This window comes from Natrix helvetica (assembly GCF_964273705.1).
Source record: "Natrix helvetica genome assembly, chromosome: 12".
In the NCBI taxonomy this organism is placed as follows: Eukaryota; Metazoa; Chordata; class Lepidosauria; order Squamata; family Natricidae; genus Natrix; species Natrix helvetica.
The window spans coordinates 16,732,988-16,754,043 of NC_138556.1; the positions used below are offsets into that span (position 1 = coordinate 16,732,988).

The 21,056-nt window shown below is 42.6% G+C and overlaps 1 protein-coding gene across 1 annotated transcript in view; it reads right to left on the reverse strand.

Annotated features, from left to right (window-relative positions):
- CELF6 (CUGBP Elav-like family member 6) overlaps positions 1-21,056 on the reverse strand; it is a gene marked incomplete at its 5' end in the record, with an annotated part of 131,052 nt that overhangs the window by 99,117 nt on the left and 10,879 nt on the right. The gene's annotated exons all lie outside the window — the stretch shown is intronic.

Sequence of the window (21,056 nt, forward strand, 5' to 3'; positions counted from 1 at the left end):
AAGAAAGAAAGAAAGAAAGAAAGAAAGAAAGAAAGAAAGAAAGAAAGAAAAAAATGTGGGGATTCGCAAGGCTGAATTCGCAAAACACTGGAAGTTTTTAAGATGTTGGATATCCATTTGTCTGAAGTGATGTAGGATTTCCAGCATAAGCAGGGGTTGGACTAGAAGACCTCCAAGGTCCTTCCAACTATTCTATTCTATTCTATTCTATTCCTATTCTACTCTACTCTACCCTACTCTATTCCTACGCTACTCTATTCCTACTCTATCTGCTCTGCTCTGCCCTGCCCTGCCTTATTCTATGTTCAGCAGAGCTGCTTTGTTTGCCCCAAAGAATTATTTTTAAATGCATTGGCGTGTTTCCTTTCAACATGTAGCCTTTGCCCAGTTGGGTGTGGGCTACCACCTGGGGGAAAACGTCATCAGACCAGCTAAAAGGTCTCCAGCAAGAAGGATCTGCAGCAACCTTCTTGAAGCTAAGCCGGGGGGGGGGGGAGTCAGTCCTAAGCAAGGTGTATGCTGCCTTCACTTCCACGAAGGAAGAAAAGCAGGGTAAATTCAATAAATAGACAGATGACAGTCATCAATATAGTCTGTACTAGCCTGCCATGGAAAGGAAGGCACCAGAGATTGGAAATTCGCCGAAAAAGAATTATGAACGAGAATAGAAGGACCTTGGAGAGCTCCCCACAAACTGTTCAGGTTGAGATAATTTTCAACAGGAGGGCCGTTGCTCCATCAACAGCCTGTGATCAACTGTGATTTGAAAGATTGGCAAGGCCTGCGGCGTCTTAAGCAAATGTACCTTTGCTCTGTCAGTCTGATGGTAAGAAGAAGGATTGGGTTTTCCATCAAGGAAAAATGTTTTTTCCGGTGAAATCGGTCTATCAAGAAAACCTGGTCTACCCAAATATGGGACGGAGCACACAGCTTCCACTTTCAGCCCCAATCCAGGAGCCTTCGCAGGCAGTCGCTTTCACGACAAACTATTTTTTTGTGTTGAATTTATATTTACCAACAAAGAAATAAAGGGAGACAAGTATAGATCTATTTCAAGCTATTTAGCTCTCATCAGCTAGCCATAACTTTCTGGGATTCGAACCTGGGCTACTGGCATATTAGGTAGATGTATTAACTGCTAAGCCAAAGGCTATCCTCACTTTGTCAGCTATACCAGGGGAGAGTTGAAGTGTTTTTTCTGGTGGGACTGGTCTATCAGGGCAACTTGGTCTACCCAAATATGGGATGGAGCATACAGCTTCTGCTTTCGCCTTGCAGCCCCAATTCAGGAGCCTTTGCATGCAGTTGTTTTAGTGACAAACTATTTTTTGTGTTGAATTTATATCTACCAACAAATAAATAAAGGGAGACTAGTATAGATCTATTTCAAGCTATATAGCTCTCGTCAGCTAGCCATACTCTTTCTGGGATTCAAGTAACTTGGGTTCGAATCCCAGAAAGGGTATGGCTAGCTAATGAGAGCTAAATAGCTTGAAATAGATCTATACTAGTCTCCCTTTATTTCTTTGTCACTAAAAAATATAAATTCAACACATCAGAGGTAAAACTTCCTTGAAGTTTTGAGCAGGAAAAAAGAGAATGTGAGAAAAGTTAAGGAAAAAAGGGAAGGGATAAAGGAAAAGGAGACAGATGAGTGTATCGATCAACCAATCAATCACATTTATTTGATCAATGACTGGCAAAATTTGAAAGAATGTTAAAGTGTGACTACCCATGGTTGAATTCGGGAGCCCTGCAGTGTGTAAAAATTAACTATCGGCACCCAAACCTAGGTGAATGAAAGTAATTAATTCTGCAATGGTCTGGAACTTCATCTATTCAAGCACACAGAATGAGAGGCATTGATTCATCTCTAGATGAATTTCCCAGACAACCTTCAAGGGCAACTTCTATGCCACACACATTCGGGTAATCTAACCTTAGACATTATCGGAATATAGATTGGGGCAGTCTTTCTCCTAAAAAGATACAAGTGATGAACTCCTTCCCCCTCCCCCCCCCACACACGCTAAGCCTCTCCGAGAAAAGCTACAGGTAAGAAACCTGCAAAATTAGATGGAGAGAAACTCCCAAGAGGCAGACGTACATTATCCAAAAGAGTTGAGTCTTATTAGGAATCAGTTTGGCTCTCATTCCTTCAACTAGAGACGCATCTGCATGGAAAGGAATCTATTTTGTCAAGATTCACCTTCCCTTTGCTAGCCTCGTGAGGTTGACTCCAAAGAGCAAATGCCTTGCCCATTGCTGTGAAAACAGTGCCCTGCCACTACGGTTTAGTTACTACCGCGTTTCCCCCAAAATAAGACAGGGTCTTATTTTCTTTTGACCTCCGCCAAAATAAGTACTTGGCCTTATTTTCGGGGAGGTCTTATTATTTTTGAGGAGGTGACAAGCGTGGTCACCTCTTGGCTGCTGCTGTGTTGTAATATTTTGGGGGAGGGCTTATTTTCAGGGGAGGGCTTATTTTAGCCCATGCGCTCCAAAGCCCGATTGGGCTTATTATCCAGGGACGGCTTATTTTGGGAGAAACAGGGTATCTTGAGTTACGTAACTACAAACTTCCTGAGTTAGCTCTTTCAATCTGTTCTCTGCTGTTGCTTGTAGGGACCTGGCGAATTTTTATATTTTTATTGTTTTGGATATTTCCAATGACTTGACATCCTCCAGATAAATTGTCCGGCTGCAAACAGAAAGGCACAGGCTAACGATGAGGCAATTCAAGTTGCCATAGTTGCCGGAGTGAACAGGAAGCAATTAATTACAAGAGCAGAAACCCCCTTCGGTAAGGGAAGAACAGTGATCGCGAGGAGCCTCAATGCCTTCCAACTGCATTCGAAAGTTCCCTTCCCTTTCCCCCTCTTTCTCTCTCTCTTTCTTTCTTTCCCCAAAATCAAATCCAACAAAAGAGGATGACAACATGGGAAAGACTCGCGTATGATTGGCTGGAAATGACATCACCCAATATCTCCATGAGTGAATAAGGAGTGGCAATTTCAGAAATCAGGAGAGGCACAGAGACCCCCCTTAGTATGGAGACAATCAGCAGACACTTAATTTTTTTTCTAGTTGTCTTCCTTCCTTCCTTCCTTCCTTCCTTCCTTTCTTTCTCTCTCTCTTTCCTCCTTCCTCTCTCACTCTTCTTTCCTATCTTCTTTCTTGCCTTCTTTCTCTCCTCCCTTCTTGTCTGTCTCCTTTTCTATCTTCTTCCCTTCGTTCCTTCGTTCCTTGATTTGTTCCTTCCTTCTTTCTTTCTTCCTTCCCTAGCTTATCCTCTCTTTCTCTGTCTCTTTCTCTGTCTCTTTCTTCTTTCTTTCTTTCTCTCTTTCTTCCTTCCTCTCCCTCCCTTTTTTCCTATCTTCTTTCTTGCCTCCCTTCCTTCTTTCCTCCCTTCTTGTCTGCCTCCTTTTCTATCTTCTTCCCTTTGTTCCTTCATTTGTTTCTTCCTTCCTTTCCTAGCCTATCCTCTCTCTCTGTCTCTTTCTTTCTATCTTTTTCTTTCTTTCCCCCACCCCCACCCCCTCTCTGGAACCTGCATGGATAATTCCCAGTGATGAAATACTGGATGGTCCTTATTTCGTTGTATGTTTGCATTCATTGTTTTCCATGCTAGCCGCTTTCTCTGGCGGTATTCCAGCTCAGATGTTGAGATCTGAAGTATTGAGGCTTCTACACCGTAACGGTGTTTACAAAAGCGCTTAATGAAGAACGGGCTGAAATGGAGGTAGAGAAATCAGCTACACAAAAGCAATGAATGGATGCTTCTGTCTGTGCTATAGCAAAGTTTGGTTTAGAAACTACCACTGACAAGCCTGATCTGCACCAAAACAATGTACAGGTGTTTCTTACAACAGTTCATTGAGCGACTGTTCAAAGTTACAACGGCATTGCAAAAAGTGAGTTACGACCGTTGAACCCCTTGGCCTCGTGATCACAATTCAGACCCTTAGCAACTGACTCCTCTTTATGACAGTTGTTGTATCCCGGGGTTACGTGGTCAACTTTTGCGAGCCTTTTGACAAGCAAAATCCATGGGGGAAACAGTTCACTGAATGACGGTGTTGTTAGCTTAGCAACTGCAATGATTCACTCAACAACGGCGGCAAGAAATGTGGTAGAATGGGGCTGAAGTTCACTGAGCAAATGGCTTGCTTAGCGACAGAAATTTTGGGCTCAGTTGTGGTTTTCAGTTCAAGGGTTAGGTAAAGGTAAAGGTTCCCTTTGCACATATGTGCTAATCTACACCACTTCAGACAAATGGTTAGAGTAGAGTAGAGTAGAGTAGAGTAGAGTAGAGTAGAGTAGAGTAGAGTAAAGTAGAGTAAAGTAGAGTAACAGAGTTGGAAGGGACCTTGGAGGTCTTCTAGTCCAACCCCCTGCTTAGGCAGGAAACCCTACACCACTTCAGACAAATGGTTATCCAACAATTGCTTAAAAACTTCCGGTGTTGGAGCATTCACAACTTCTGGAGGCAAGTTGTTTTAGTTAGGGATACCAGCAGTGAGACGTTAGGCCTTCCCGGGCAAAGGCGGTTCAGTTTCTCAGATGCCTTGTGGGCCTCTCCTTTTCCTATTTTTAATTATTGCTTCTATGCAGCATCCTTTAAAATAGCTATTAATGGAGGAAACTGCATGCTGCATGAAGGGAAAATTTATGGGTCCCATGATTTACTTAGCCAACCAGCAGTACTATCGATTTTTTATTTAGGAGAATAATTAAAAATTTATTTTCACTTTGTTAAGCTTGGGAAGTGGAAGACCACAGAATGCCAAGCAACACGTAAGGAAGAGGAGATCGGTGACACGAGGGCTGGAAAAGATTGGGCCTTCCCAGGACCTCATGCGTGCGGTCATCTGGGAATTGTGTCTTGTTCATCCCAACACATTTTGTGGGCACCAGGATTAAAGGCACAAGCTTGGGCAACGTTGAACCGACAATGCACAATAACAGAATAACAAAGCTGGAAGGGACCATGGAGGTCTTCTAGTCCAACCCCCTGCTCAAGCATAAACTATACCTTTTTGGTACCGAGCGCTCAAACCGGAATGAGCATGCATGTTTGTGCCTGAGCTGGAGTGCTGGAAACCCAAACACCAGCTAGCTGGCACACACGTCTGTTTTTTGAGCATTTGGGGGGCATTTTTGGCATCTTTGGGGCATTTTCAGGCTGTTGTGGGGTCATTTTCAGCCTTTTTCAGGCCAAAGACTGCCTGAGAAAGGCCCCCCCAAACAGCCCAAAAACATTTGCCAACATCTGTCATTCAGGACAGGCCATAGCAAGGAAGACAGACGGAGGCATCGTCTGAGTCAAAGGCAGCTTTAAATTGCAATGAGATCCGAGGAAAAGGCATAGGAACACACACACACACACACACACACACACACACACAAACACAGTGTTTTTGGCTTAAGACCCCAATTTTGTCAACCCAGTCCTTGCAAATCTCCAGATAGAGCTTCAGGAAGAGGGAAAGTTTATTTTGAACGTCCTGGATCACCTCTGTCAATCAGGGTGGAGAATATTGTGTTGGATGGACAATAAAAGCTGGTTTCCTACCTCTCTCCCATTTAAGTCTGTTCTCCTGTTAGGCAGAGGAGATAACGATCCAGCTTCACTATGGACATAAGTGATATTGGCAGCTGCCTAGAATTCCTGAAGCTAGTTTTGAAAACCTATTATAAAGTATGTTTTCTACTATCAAGAGAAATAAATCTTGGCAGCTCTATGAACTGGGAACGCACCGTGGTTATGAGAAAGAGCTACGAATGAGGGAAAACCCTGAGTAGGATCTTGTCTCAAAAGTCATTTTGATTGCCCTTCTGCCCTTTATAAGAAAGGAAGGAAGGAAGGAAGGAAGGAAGGAAGGAAGGAAGGAAGAAAGAAAGAAAGGAAGGAAGGAAGGAAGGAAGGAAGGAAGGAAGGAAGGAAGGAAGGAAGGAAGGAAGGAACAAATGAAACCAGCCAGCCAGCCAGCCTATAATAATACTGACTGGATCGATTTAGAGGACCACTGTACGGATGGCAATTTGATAAGAGATCGAATGCATTATGAAAGGCAAGATTGAAAGACAAGAAAGAAAGAAAGAAAGAAAGCCCCTATAATAATACTGACTGAATCAATTTACAGGGCCATTGTAAGAATGGCAATTTGATAAGAGATGGGAAGCGTTATAAACTCTACCATGACTGTCTTTAGGCGGAGACAAAAACAGTCTGATTCAACTTATCGGCCAACTGCTGCTCTCCCCCCCACTCAAAAAAAATCAGTTTAACAAAGTGAGGTTACTTTTGACTCTCACTGTGATCTCAAAGATCGGAGGCTAGAAATTAGATTGAAAACAGAGGCCAACCGGTTCTTCATCTGGAACTCAGCTGGAGCATAATGCATCATTTAAGGCCATCTGGGAAGTGTTAGCTACAGATTTATTTAAAAACAGAACTAGGCTAACCAGGAGCATTATTCAGTGTAGCTGCAATGCATTCAGTTGCAACTCAAGGATTTCTGTTGTTTTGCTTCATATATCATAAAAATCCACATTGAGAACATAGGAACTGACCTCCCCTCTAGCTGGTATTGTGTACTTTCAGGTTCAGCCCCTCCAAGGATAAATGAGATGGGGAAAAGCCCCCACATCATCAAGTTGGCCCTACTCTTCTCTCCACTGAAGAAGCCAGTGGTTACTTACAAGGATTATGGGTCTTCCTTATGGGTTCAGACAGCCTCCATGAAAGCAACCCACTATGTCAGGGGTCTCCAAACTTGGCAACTTTAAGACGGGTGGACTTCAGCTCCCAGAATTGCCCAGCCAGTTCTGGAAGTTGAAGTCTACCTGTCTTAAAGTTTCCAAGTTTGGAGACCCCTGCACTATGCTGTAGGGACAAAAACTCAACATTCGGAAGCCCTCGGGACAAATAATAACTCTCCAAGGCACTGTTTGTCAACCTTAAAAGTGTTAAGATGTCAGGACTTCAACTCCCAGATTTCCAACTTTGAGAGTTGAAGGCCACTCATATCTTAAAATTGTCAAGGCTGAGAAACACTGCTCTAAAGCTTCCATCAGAGAACTGTCCAAGGTCCTGATTCACTTGGATTCACCCAGCCAGCTATGATGCTGCTTTTACCTGGTATGGTTTAACTCAGGTTTCCAAACCTTGGTAGCCATCTTTAGTCTGAACTGGACTAGCAAGAGTGCTTCCTATTCAACACACTTGCTCCCCCGAAGAGTACTATCCCCTTACAATGCAGAATGATGGAACAAACCATAGTTTGTTTACCTATTGTGTTGAGCTTTAAAACCATGGTTTACACATTATAGTGGGTGTATTCATACGACATTATAGATACAAAGGAAACAATCCAAATTGGGGTTTTAGATAATGCAATGTCGGGCAGTCTATAGTCCTAGAAGACATGAGACTTCAGGTGACCTTTGAAGCTTCTTCTGGCCATGTTTGAGAAATTGGAATCTACCATCTCTAAGAGCTAACCTCCCTCTGGATTCTCTACATCTTACAACTCATTATGGACTGGAGTTTCCTGCCCCTTTGAGGTGATGAAGAGATGAAAATTGTATTTGATGCTTAAAGTAGGCACCACATTTTTAGTGTGGTGACTACTATTGTGTAGATAATAATAATAATAATAATAATAATAATAATAATAATAATAATAATAATAATAATAATAATAATAATAATAATAATAATTGAACAGGCTCTTAAACCAAGGCCACCTTCTGGCTACTCAGACCATGCCCATGATCATTGTGGATGGACACCGAGTGCAGCAGCCTCTGTTGGTAAGTGGAGCATGACGTCTACTACACGTCTACTACACCATTGTCCAACCCAACATCCATTCCATCCATTCACCTTTCGAATCCAATCTATCTTATTCCTTTGAGAATCTAAGCGAAGAAGAATCTGAAATGCAGCAGAGAGAACAATTCTCAGCATGGGTCCAAGCGCAGCTGCTGATGTTCTCTGCTTGGAGCTGGGCTTGTGGGGACAGATAAATGTTTCATCTGTAATTTATGGATCGTTCCCTCATTCCATAAAGAAGCCATCTGTCAGCCTATTGCAAAGAAGTATTTGTAAAAGCTGCCTGTTCTTCCCCTCTACCACTCCACCCCGGCCTCTCTCTCATATCAGCAGTTGCACCCAGCAATCCAAGAGTTGAATCGACACTAGGGCCAGGGGGTAAAAAACGAGAGAACATCAGAGAAGAGAAATATCTCAGCCAGGTGAAGATAATCAAGTTTAACCATGGTTGTCTAGCAATAGCACTTAGTGTCAGCCCTGAAGTTGGCCGAACTATAATACTTAGACTTATGTACCACTTCATTGTGCTTTGCGGTTCTCTCTGAGTGATTTGCGGAGTCAGCCTATTGCCCCCAAGACAATCTTGCTCCTCATTTTCATCCTCAGAAGGATGAAAAGCTAAGTCAATCTTGAACTGGTCAGAATCGAACTCTAAGCTGTGGGTAGAATTAGCAATAGCACTTAGCAATAGCACTTAGACTTATATACCGCTTCCCAGTGCTTTACATCGCTCTCTAAGCGGTTTAGCGTCAGCCTCTTGCCCCCAACAATCGGGGTCCTCATTGTGCTGACCTCAGAAGGATGGAAGGCTGAGTCAACCTTGAGGGGACAAGTCAGGGAGCTCACTCTGTTATGCAGTGCTAGGGATTCGAACCGCCAAACTTCTGACCTTTCTGATTGACAAGCTCAGCGTCTTAGCCCTTGATCCATTGCATCAGAATATTGCAAGTCCAAAAGTACAACCATCTTCCCGTCTCCTTTACAGAAACTAGGGAGAGTTTCTTTTTGAGCTTCTGCCTGTCCATCATCTGGTTGTGGCTATATCTTCTCTCCTCTGACTGGAATATTGTCTTTTGGCCAAGGTCTTTCACCATTACAACCTAGGTCTTCCTTCTCTTAGTCCAAGCATCTACACCATCATTCCATACCGGCTGTTGAGTTGAAAAGGAGGAGTTGGCCCAAAGTCACCCAGGGAGCGAGGGAGGATTTGAATCTCGATCTCCCCACTCTCAACCCTTTAACCTAACCCCTTAACTCAACCCCTTAACCCAATCTCTTAACCCAACCCCCTAACCCAACCCATTAACCCAACTCCTTAACTCATCCCCTTAACTCAACCCCTTAACCACTACCCTACACTTGGTCTCCATCCACCCACGAGGTAGGCAATGTTCTTTTATGCATTTCATGCCCAAGCAAAACGTCTCCATCTTCCATTTGGAGCACCAGGTCACTTCTAAACCATGGTAGGAGTAAACTTCCAAGGTAGGAGTAGACTCCCAAGTTTCTGGCTTGGGTGTGCTTTCTGGAGAAGCCACTCTCCCCCTCATCTCCGGGGTGTGGAGTAGGCCTGCCTGATGCCGAGGGCTGCCCCCACATGTTGCATGCCATGAGCCTCCGTGTTTCCACAGTAACCGAAGCAGCAAAGCATTAGAGATGCTTGTAATTAGATCTACGGCCACAGCTGTCAATCCTCGTTTAACAGCCTTGGATTTAACTCCTGGCTCCAGTAATTAGGGTTTACTAAACAGAATGTCAGGCAATTAGAACAGCAGGTCAATAGCTTTCCATGTCACCTCTTTGAAGGCAAGATGGGAGCCCTCCTGCAGGAAAGCCAGTCCAAGGGCAAAGGCACCCTAGGCAACCTAGCAGAGGAAGGGAAGGTGGACACACCACCTCATCACTGGTTGGAGCGGAGATGCCACATTTGTCCCACAAGGCCACAGGGTATTGGATGAATATTGTCCATGCGTTGGCCCATGAAAACAGAGAGTCCTTGACCTTCAACAGTTCACTCAGTGACTGTCCAAAGTGACCTGCTTTTTTCAAGAGGCCACTGGACTGCTTGGTTTGTCTTTGAAGACGTTTTGCTTCTCATCCAAGAAACTTCTTCAGATCAGAACTAGAAAGGGAGAGTTCATGCTACAATTTAAAAGTAGAAAGTTGAGGTTGGGTGTTACTATCTTATTCTACTGCACTGAAGGGAGTCAGAAGTCAGTGCCTTTTCTTTCTTTTTCCCTTCTTCTCTGCACTCTTCCTTCCCCTCTCCTTCCAGTTTCTCTTTCTATTTGTTTTCATATTTTTGTAGTTTATTTTATATTATAAATAGAAAAAGAAAGGAAGGAAGAGAGACAGAAAGAAAGAAAGAAAGAAAGAAAGAAAGAAAGAAAGAAAGAAAGAAAGAAAGAAAGGGAGGGAGGCTGAGAGAAAGAAAGAAAGAAAAAGAAAGAAAGACGTTATGATAATACTGACTAAATCAATTAGAACCATTGTAAGAAAAGCAATTTGATAAGAGATGGGAGGCGTTATGAATTCTTGAAGGCTTTCTACCTTGGCTATCATTAGGCAGAGAAAGAACGAAAGAAAGAAAGAAAGAAAGAAAGAAAGAAAGAAAGAAAGAAAGAAAGAAGGAAGGAAGGAAGGAAGGAAGGAAAGAAAGAAAGAAAAAAATAATACTGACTGAATCGATTTACAGGACGGAATTGATTTGGCAGGACCATTGTAAGGATGGCAATTTGATAAGCAATGGGAAGCATTATGAAAGACAAGACAGCAAGGAAAGAAAGAAAGAAAGAAAGAAAGAAAGAAAGAAAGAAAGAAAGAAAGAAAGAAAGAAAGAAAGAAGGAGGGAAGGAGGGAAGGAAGGAAAGAGAGACAGACAAGAAAGACAAGAAAGGAAGGCAGGAAGAAAAAGGAAGATACTGAATGAAATATGGAAAGAGAATGAAAAAGAGAAAGACAGGAAGGAAGGAAGGAAGGAAGGAAGGAAGGAAGGAAGGAAGGAAGGAAGGAAGGAAGGAAGGAAGGAAGGAAGGAAATGAAGCCTCTTAGGACAATGGTGAGGAATGCTGGGAATTGTAGTTCAGGCACGCCTGGCCTTCTGAATTGTACAGCCTCCCAGCCTCGATCCTTGTTCTTCTCCCCAATCTTCTTATCTTGTAGATCAAACATTTCTGATAATTGCTCATCCAGCTTTCTACTACACCCCAGTGAACCATCAGAGCACTCTGGGCAAATGCAAGTGTATTTTCCAATCATTGCTTTGTTGCTTTTAAGAACACTAATAAACCATCTGTCAATAAGTCTGAAAAACGGTACACAACACAACTTGGCTGAATTTATTATTTTTACCCTATTTTTGTCTATCTGGGGACTCCCGGTATTAAAAGCATTAAAACAATAAAACATCAAACAGAAACATCAATTAGACAAGCTACTTCGGCAGCCGAAGACGATAACAAGAGAAGCAAACCAACAAGATTTGGGTGATTTCACAAATACAATCATGCTTTTTTTAAAAAAAAAGTATGGGGAAATTTCCTTGTCGCTTCATATGTATAATTTTTATTTATGTACATATTTAATTGACTAATTGACCAAAACTGACACTATTAACCAACGAAAATTGCTTTAAGCAGGGACCCATTTTTATGTCCTGTCCTGGGAATTACGGTATAAAGGTAAAGGTTCCCCTCGCACATATGTGCTACTTGCTCCCAACTCTAGGGGGTGGTGCTCATCTCCATTCCAAAGCCGAAGAGCCACCACTGTCCGAAGATGTCTCCGTGGTCATGTGGCCTGCATGACTCAACACCGAAGGTGCACGGAACGCAGTTCCCTTCCCACCAAAGGTGGTTCCTATTTTTCTACTTGCATTTTTTATCTGCTTTCGAACTGCTAGGTTGGCAGAAGCTGGGACAAGTCACGGGAGCTCACTCCGTTACGCGACGCTAGGGATTTGAACCACTGAACTGCCAACCTTTCTGATCGAGAAGCTCAGTGTCTTAGCCACTGAACCACCGTGTTCCCGAATTACGGTATGAGAGGGACTTAAAACCTGAAACCGTACGAATCAAAGAAATCTGTCTTATGTTAGATCAATCTGTTTTTTTCCTTCAGCCCAGTTTTACAGCAGCCTTTTAGAGTACCGACAAACGAGAGATGCTTGTGGATTGAAATGAAGAACATCTGCCTGAAAAGCATTTATAAGGGGTCCTTGACTTATGACCACAGTGGGGAACAGATTTTCCATTCTTAAGCAAAGCATTTGTTAAGAGAATCAGGCCTGATTTTATGACCTTTCTTGCCGCAGTTGCTAAGTGAGTCACTCAGTAATTAAGTGATTAAAACGTATGAAGGACAGTTGCAGGAACTGGATATGTCTAGTTTAATGAAAAGAAGGACTAGGGGAGATATGATAGCAGTCTTCCAATATCTCAGGGGCTGCCACAAAGAAGAGAGAGTCAAACTATTCTCCAAGGCACCTGAGGGCAGAACAAGAAGCAATGTGTGGAAACTAATCAAGGAGAGAAGCAACCTAGAACGAAGGATAAATTTCCTGACAGTTAGAACAATTAATCAGTGGAACAGAAGTTTCCTCCAGAAGTTGTGAATGCCCCAACACTGGAAGTCTTTAAGAAGATGTTGGATAGCCATTTGTCTGAAGTGGTGTAGGGCCTGAGCAGGGGTTTGGACTAGAAGACCTCCAAGGTCCCTTCCAACTCTGTTATTCTGTTAAGTCAATCTGGCTTCCCCCATTGACTTCGCTTATTGGAAGCTGGCAGGGAAGATCACGAATGGTGATCACGTGACCTCAAGATCATACCCTTGAGGAAATACGGTAACAGTTGTAAGTGCAAGAGGTGGTCGTAAGTCAATGTTTTCTAGTGTCGTAATTTCAAACAGTTGTTACACGAATGGTCGTATGAAGCTAGCAGTGTCGAATTGTGGCTCTTGAGAATAATTGGTTCACCTCCATCTAGCCTTCTGACTCCTATCCTCCATCCACCCCCTTATAGAGGGAGAGTAAGACCTGGTTATTCAGCATCTTTTTTAAAAGAAAGGAAGGAAGGAAGGGAGGAAAGAAGGGAAAAGAAAGGAGGAAGGAAAGTAAAAGAAAGGTAAAAAGGAAGGAAGGAAGGGAAAAGGAAGGGAGGAAAGGAAAAGAAAGAAATGGAGGGAGGGAGGGAGGGAGGGAGGGAGGAAGGAAGGAAGGAGAGGGAGGGAGGAAGAAAAGGAAGGGAGGAAGGGAGGGAGGAAAGAAAGGAAGGAAAGGAAGGAAGGAAGGAAGGGGAGTGAGTGAGGGAAGGAAGGAAGGGAAAGGAAAGAGGGAGGGAGGAAAGGAAGGAAGGAAGGAAGAGAAAGAAAGAAAGAAAGAAAGAAAGAAAGAAAGAAAGAAAAAAAGAAAGAAAAAAGAAAGAAAGAAAGAAAGAAAGAAAGAAAGAAAGAAAGAATGAATGAATGAATGAATGAATTATTTTGGTTGAGGTGAAGTGTTAAGAAAAACATAGAGAACCCAGAGAAATTGCTGGGAAGAAAAACAATATTCAGCTTCCCATTTTCCCTCTCCTCCTCATTTTTGAGCTTTGAAAAACTGGCATTTCACTTATCTCTGATCTTTTCTATTTTGGCTGCCTACCACTCTCAGGTTCATGCTCCTTAAAATTCAGCCGCGAAGGACCAAAGCGTGGCAATATCATTTCTCAAAATTTAGGGGCAAAAGGACAAGTTAGATCGTTCTCTTAAGCTTCTGGTAGGCTTAAGGAGTGGGGGGTTTTTTCCCCATTTTAAAAAGGCCCTCAGTGTAGTTAAAGAAGAGTCAACAATTCTCATCCACCCACTAATATTATCCTGTCACTGTTTTAATCCCTGTAGTCCAAAGCTGCAGAATTGCAGTAATTAAAACACGGGTGGCCAAAAGACTTTGAACACGGTTCGTCTAAGACGCCTGCCAGTTATTAGAGAGTCTGTTCTCAATCTTGAACTTCAGGCCTTGAAAAACCCTGATCTCCAAAGAGCAGATTGATGGTTTGGGTGGGTGACCTCATCCTTTGTGTTCAGGAAGTTCAGAGAGAAAGAAAAGGATGCTTTGCAATTCAAGAAATCTACGCTTTTAAAGTCAGCCACTAAAGAGATTTCAGGAAATTGTTATGCCTACACAATGTATATGTTGTATGCACAATGTATGCAATATATATACATGCAATATATATGCATGCAATATATATACATGCAATATATATACATGCAATATATATACATGCAATATATATACATGCAATATATATACATGCTATATATATATAGCATATATATATGATGAGAGCTAATTAGCTCGAAATAGATCTATACTAGTCTCCCTTTATTTATTTATCAGTACAAATACAACACACACACACACACACACACACACACACACACACACACACACATATATATATATATATATATATATATATATATATATATATATATATATGCACAATATATATGCAACATATACAATTGATGCACAATATATATGCAATATATATGCAATATATAAGCACAATATATATGCAATATATATGCAATATACAATATATGCAATTTATGCACAATATATATGCAATATATATACAATACATATGCAATTTATATGCAATATATATGCAATATATGCAATATACAATTTATGCGATTTTCGCACTATATACACACACACACACACACACACACTCACACACACACTCTCACACACACTATATGCAATATACGAGATATGCAATTTATGCACTATATATGAATTCCTCATATAAGCTGGGACACGTAACGGGAGCTCACTCCGTTACGCTGTGCTAGGGATTCGAACCGCCGACCTGCTGACCTTTCTGATTGACCAGCTCAGCGTCTTAGCCATTGAGCCACTGCGTCCTTAAATAATAAATAATAAATACATGGACTTAAAGTTCCCGTTCCTAGCCTCCAGGTTCTGATATCTCCAGAGAAGCTGTTTCATTTTATAAAATTTGCCTCATTTTTTTAAAACCCTCTGAGGATTCAGATAACAACAGAATAACAGAGTGGGAAGGGACCTTGGAGGTCTTCTAGTCCAAACCCCTGCTCGAGCAGGAAACCCTCTACCATTTCACACAAATGGTTGTCCAATCTCTTCTTAAAAATCTCCACTGTTGAAGGCACCCACTACTTCTCGTGGCAAGCTGTTCCACCGGTGAATTGTCCTCACCGCCAGGAAATTCCTCCTTAGTTCTAGGTTGCTTCTCTCCTTGATGCATGCTGCCAGTGAGGCTGAAGTGTAAAAAGTCCAGCAAAGGCGATCCCCCAACCCTTCTCTTGATTTGATAAAACGAATACATCTTTAATCGCGAGGAAGTGGTCTGCCTCTCGTAAAACCTTTCTAATACACGGTGGGCTATTTTATGGGAATGCGTATCTGCCTGGAAACACCCTTGGCTGCTAATCGCCGTTACCATACCGCCAGGTTAAAATGATAATAAATCTAACTCAACAGATGATGTAATTGGAGTAGCGGAGGAAGAAATACTGGCCGTGGTTCTAATCCTTCCGAGGAAGGCCGTGACTACGGAAATGAGCTCGTGCGGGTTTTTTTTCCTCACAACCTTTTCCAGAAGTAATTTGGCGTTGCCTCCTTCCTAAGGCCCGAAGGAAGAGAGTGGCTTGCTTTCAAGCCACCCAGCTGTGCTTTGGAATCCTAAGTCAGGATGCGAACTCGGCACCTCCTGCTTCGGATTTCTTTAACCGCCCAAACACCACAACCGGCTCTCGATGTTGTTGGTGCAATGGCTAAAAATGAAAGGAAATGTCTTTTGCGGTCCCGTTGGGGAGGAATTTGGAAGAAGGAGACGGAGAAGGTCATCTACTACATCTAGTAATTGCTGAGGCCTACATGATCCCTCTAGTATCAAAGTCCGTGAAAAAAAGAAAGAAAGAGACAAATAGAAAAGGCGATAGGGAGAAAAGAACAGAAAAGAACAGAAAATTCTATCTACCTACCTACGTACCTACCGTCTGTCTGTCTGTCTGTCTGTCTGTCTATCTATCTATCTATCATCTCAATCTATCTATCTACCGTGTTTCCCTGAAAATAAGACCTCCCCGGATAATAAGCCCAATTAGGCTTTTGAGCACATGTGCTAAAATAAGCCCTCCCCAAAAATATTGCAACACAGCAGCAGCCATGAGGTGACCACGCTCGCCTCCTCCTGCACCTCAAAAATAATAAGACCTCCTTGAAAATAAGGCCAAGTGCTTATTTCGGGGGGTCAAAAGAAAATAAGACCCTGCCTTATTTTCAGAGAAACACGGTCTCTCTCTCTCTCTCTCTCTCTCTCTCTCTCTCTCTCTCTCTCTCTCTCTCTCTCTCTCTCTCTCTCTCCTTTCAATCTCTCTATCTTCCAATCTTCTTCTTGCCCATTATGAAAACAATCCTATCAAAACTTTCTCTCTAAGATTCTATTGTATTTCCCTTCTTTCTTTAAACTATTCTTTCTACTCATCAAAACCATAAGTCATAAAATCATTTTTATTTTATTCCTAAAGCAAAAAGGCCATCATGGGCTTCTGGATATCAATAACGGCTTGGAATACGTTTAAAATTTCCCAGGTATATTATAATCCCTTCCCGCCCCCCACCCTCAGATAAGACATTTCAAAGATGTTGGCAATTTCAGGATGGGCTCCGAAATCTGTTTTTAAACTATGTTTGCCACCCCCACCCCCCTGCATGTTGGAAATTTTAGGTCACTCATCCTTGCAAAGTAATTTTCCTGCTGAAAAAGGCTTGTCCTCTGAAATTTTCATCCTCACTTTGTATCTCTGGTGTGTGTGTAACAGAGAAAGGTGTTGTGTGTGTGTGATGAATACCCTGGTAACGTCAATTAGAAATAGCAAAAAAAAGTAAATTATAGGCATTTTATTGATTGTTTGGATGTCCCTGACTGATTCACTCAGATCTTCCGAATAATCAAAACACAGAAATTTATATGAAAATTGCTTTGATTAAGGAAGTCACCCACTAATTTTGCACATTGGTTTTTAAAAAGCCAAAGACCATTGCAATAATTAAGGTAGACAAATATGTACTCTCACCCAATAGAGATTAAATACTGCATCAGGTTTAGACCGATAGATGATCAGAGTAAATAGTATATGGGATGTTTGGAATTGTTAGAGTGGTATACAGCGGAAGTCAGGGGGGTGGGTTTGTGTGGGAGGTGGGGGAGGGTTAGGGTGGAGGGTGGGGTAATATATATGTATGAATAAATTAGAAGATGGGATTAATGAAACATTGTTATGCTAGGAGAAATTTATATTAAGAGTTATAGATGTTAAATTAGCTTAGAAAATGGGATCAATGTGTTATTATTAATCTAAGAGAAATTTATATTGTGTTTGTTGGGAGGAGAGGGGTTACGAGTAATCTATTTTAAGATGGGGGGAGAGGAGGGGGCAAAGTATTTGGTATAATATTTGAAAGTGAATTTTGGTGGGGGGGTTGGGGGGGTATAGCATTTGTATGAGATTTATATTGTATGGCAGGGGGGGTGAAAAGGGGGAAAAATTGTTTGTACAAAACTCTTTTAATAAAAAAAAAATACTGCATCAGGTGCGATATGGGTACGAAGGAATTACCTTTTAAAAATGAAAAGGGGAAAAAAAAGAGAAGGATGTTAACATTTGTTTTCCAGATACTATCCTCCTCCTTCTTGATTTCCTACTTTTCTACCTGCAGGGATCCAGTAACGATATTCAGGCCTATTTCTCCCACCAGTATTCCTCGAGTTATGACTACAATGGAGCTCAACGTTTATGTTGCTAAGTGAAACCTTGGTTAAGTGAGCTTTGCCCCATTTTATGACCTTTCTTGCAACAGCTTGTTAGGTGAATCGCAGAAGTTGTTAAGTGAGTGACATGGTTGTTAAGTGAACCTGGCCTCCCCATTGACTTTGCTGGTTGGAAGATCGCGAAAGGACCCAGGGACACGGTAACCATCATCAATGTAAGACAGTTGCCAATTGTCTGGATTTCGATCACGTGAGACCCCACGGAGATGCTGCCATGGTTGTAAGTGGGCATGCACGCCGTCACCAGCTCTTCTTGCTGCTTGGCTGGTCTGGGCAGGCGCTGGAGCACCGGAAAACAGCTGAAAAGAGCCTCCAACATAGCCCAAAACAGCCCATTTTTCAGGTCTTTTTCTGGCCCACAAACAGCCCGATAAACAGCCTGAAAATGGCCTGAAAAACACCCTGGAAAACGGTTAAAAAATTGGCCAAAAATAGGCATGCACGCACCAAACAGTTGGTCTTTGGATTTCTGGTACTTCAGCGCATGCAAAAACCTGCTGGCCAGGTGCACATACACCAGTGGTGGGTTCCAGATCCCATCGCAACCAGTATGTTGCGACGAGGTAGGGCGTCCACCTTGGGCATGCACGCTGCGCATGGATGCACGTGGATGTGGGAGCCCTGCAATGCTCCCGGCTGGTAGGCGGAGGCTGTGCAGGTGCCATACACTTTGCGCGTGTGCGTAATTGGCCTGTTTCCCTCGAAAAGCGGTAAGGAACGCGGGTGAGCGGACGGTCCCAACAAGCCACCATTCCGGTACGGTGGCCGCTGCTCCCAGCCGCCACCGGTATGTCCGTACTGGGCCGTACCCACCACTGGTGTGGACATGCAAGCAAGTTCCAGTTTGGCGCTCTTTGTGCCAAAAAGGTTTTTTCGTCACTGAATTAGAACTACCAATATATTGGGGGGCAACCAATGCTTTCTCAAACGATGCATTTGAACCCCAAACTCCCTGGATGCTTTATGAAGACGATGGTACAGTGGGATCGTACGGGGAGGCACGTTTCAGATGGCACATAATTGGCAGCCTCCCAAGTAACCGTCCAAACGACAGCAGGCTGGTTAAAATCTGGGAGAACGCGGTTGTTTACCAACTCCGATCCCAATTATAGTAAGGAACTCCAATTAAAAATAAATCTAGGTAGAACGACATCCATATTCCGGGGACAGGGAAACTCATCCGTTGGGTTTGGGGAGCGATTCGGTTACATAATCTAGACCTTCAACCCCCACCCCCAGCCCGCAATCTTTTTTCCGGGGGAGGTTGAATTCTAGTCTCTTTTGTGAGGTTTGTGTTGCAACCGCCAGTGTGAGTCAGCTCGGAGGGCTTCAGTGGCAACCGGCTGGCTAAGAAGCATCGGGACGAAGCTTTCGAAATAGGGGGAAATTCCTCCCCCAGGGAAACATTGTCCCACTGAATTAAGGGAGGCAGTTGGACTGCAGGGTGGTGTGTGGGGGTGCTTGCGAAGCAAATGGCATGAAACAGTTGCCTATGGTGTGCTTGTGATGAAAAAAACAACAACTGCGAAACTTTGATTTTGCTCATTAGATACATCAGTTGTTACAAGGTAAAGGGAAAGGTTCCCCTCGCACCTATGTGCTAGTTGTTCCCGACTCTAGGGGGGGTGCTCATCTCCATTTCAAAGCCGAACAGCCAGCGTTGTCCAAAGATGTCTCTATGGTCATGTGGCTGGCGTGACTCAACGCCAAACTCACTCCGTTTGGCGTCGCTAGGGGTTAGAACCGCCGAACTGCCGTCCTTTCTGATCGACAAGCTCAGCATCTTAGTCACTGAGCCATCCTATTGCTAATGTATATTCACGTGTAAAAATAAAACACCGAGGCTCTAATCTAACGTTGCTGTCTTCTACTTTTCCTCTTTCACCTTTTGATATTTCCTTTCCCTTTTTCCTTCCCCTCATTTCTCACTATTTTTATTGACCTTTGTATTTTATATTTTGATAAACTGATAAGAATTTGAAACAAATCTATAGGTGTGTATATCTATCATGCAGATGTATATGTGTGTATTTTTAACTGCAGTTTTTTTTTTACTTTCAGCTTGTAAATCTTAATCTTATTTTGTGCGGGCATGATGCACAAGTGTGTGAGTTTGTGGGAGCAGAGCTTACGATGTGTATATGTCTCTATGTGAATATATATATATAGTTACAACCCCATACAACACAAATATATATATATATATATATATATATATATATATATATATATATATATATATATATATATATATATATATATATATATATATATATATATATATATATACACACACATAAATACATACACACACACACACACACACACACACACACACATACACATACATATACATATGCTGGTTTTGTTGTATTCGGGTCTGAGAAAGATTGAGATTGAGATTCTGAGAAAGAAAGCAAAGACAAGCACTGTCTGAAGATGTCTCCGTGGCCATGTGGCCGGCATGACTAAATACCAAAGGCGCATGTAACACTGTTACCTTCCCACCAAAGGTGGTTCCTATTTTTCTACTTGCATTTTTTACGTGCTTTCGAACTGCTAGGTTGGCAGAAGCTGGGGCAAGTCATGAGAGCTCCCTCCATTACGCGGCACTAGAGATTTGAACCAACAAACTGCCAACCTTTCTGATCGACAAGCATCTTAGCCATTGAGCCACTGCGTCCCCTAGTTATATGAATGGTCATAAGTGGAGGAGAGCTGTGAAGGAGAGCTGTGCTGTCAACTCCAGCTAATTTCCTTTCATTCTCCTCCCCCCCCCTCCCCGCACTTCCCTGCTCTTTGCTGGGAGCTATTTGGCTTTAGGCAAACAAAGCAGGAACAATTAAAAGACAGACCTACGTACGGAAAGTTTGGATATGCTCCCAGAGGGTTTCAGTTCCATGCCAAACAACGAGCGCAAATGTAACCTTTGAAACGCAGAATATTGCAAAAGAAAACTGGATCTCCAAATCCACAAGGCGAAAGAGCCACCATCTTATCACTGCTCCAGAATTATAAAACAAAAGGTAGCACGCCATCCAATTTTCTTGCCAATGCCACCTGCCAGCCACAAGGTGCCAAAACCCCAAGGAGGGATAAGGATATAAATGGCAAACAAGGGCAGGATTTGCACGACACGATTAACCAGGTCTAGTGAAAAATCCCGTGGCTTTATTCCCACCACATGCTAAGCTTGGTTAGGTTTTGTTTTAGGAAGGATTTAAACCGGTCCACCTGTCCAGTTTTGGTGCCCAGGAATTGTTCAGACCCTTTAAATGGATTCATTCAGTAACCAAATTATGCAAACACAGCTCAACGGAAAGACACAACATTTATTTCTCAAAATCGCCGCA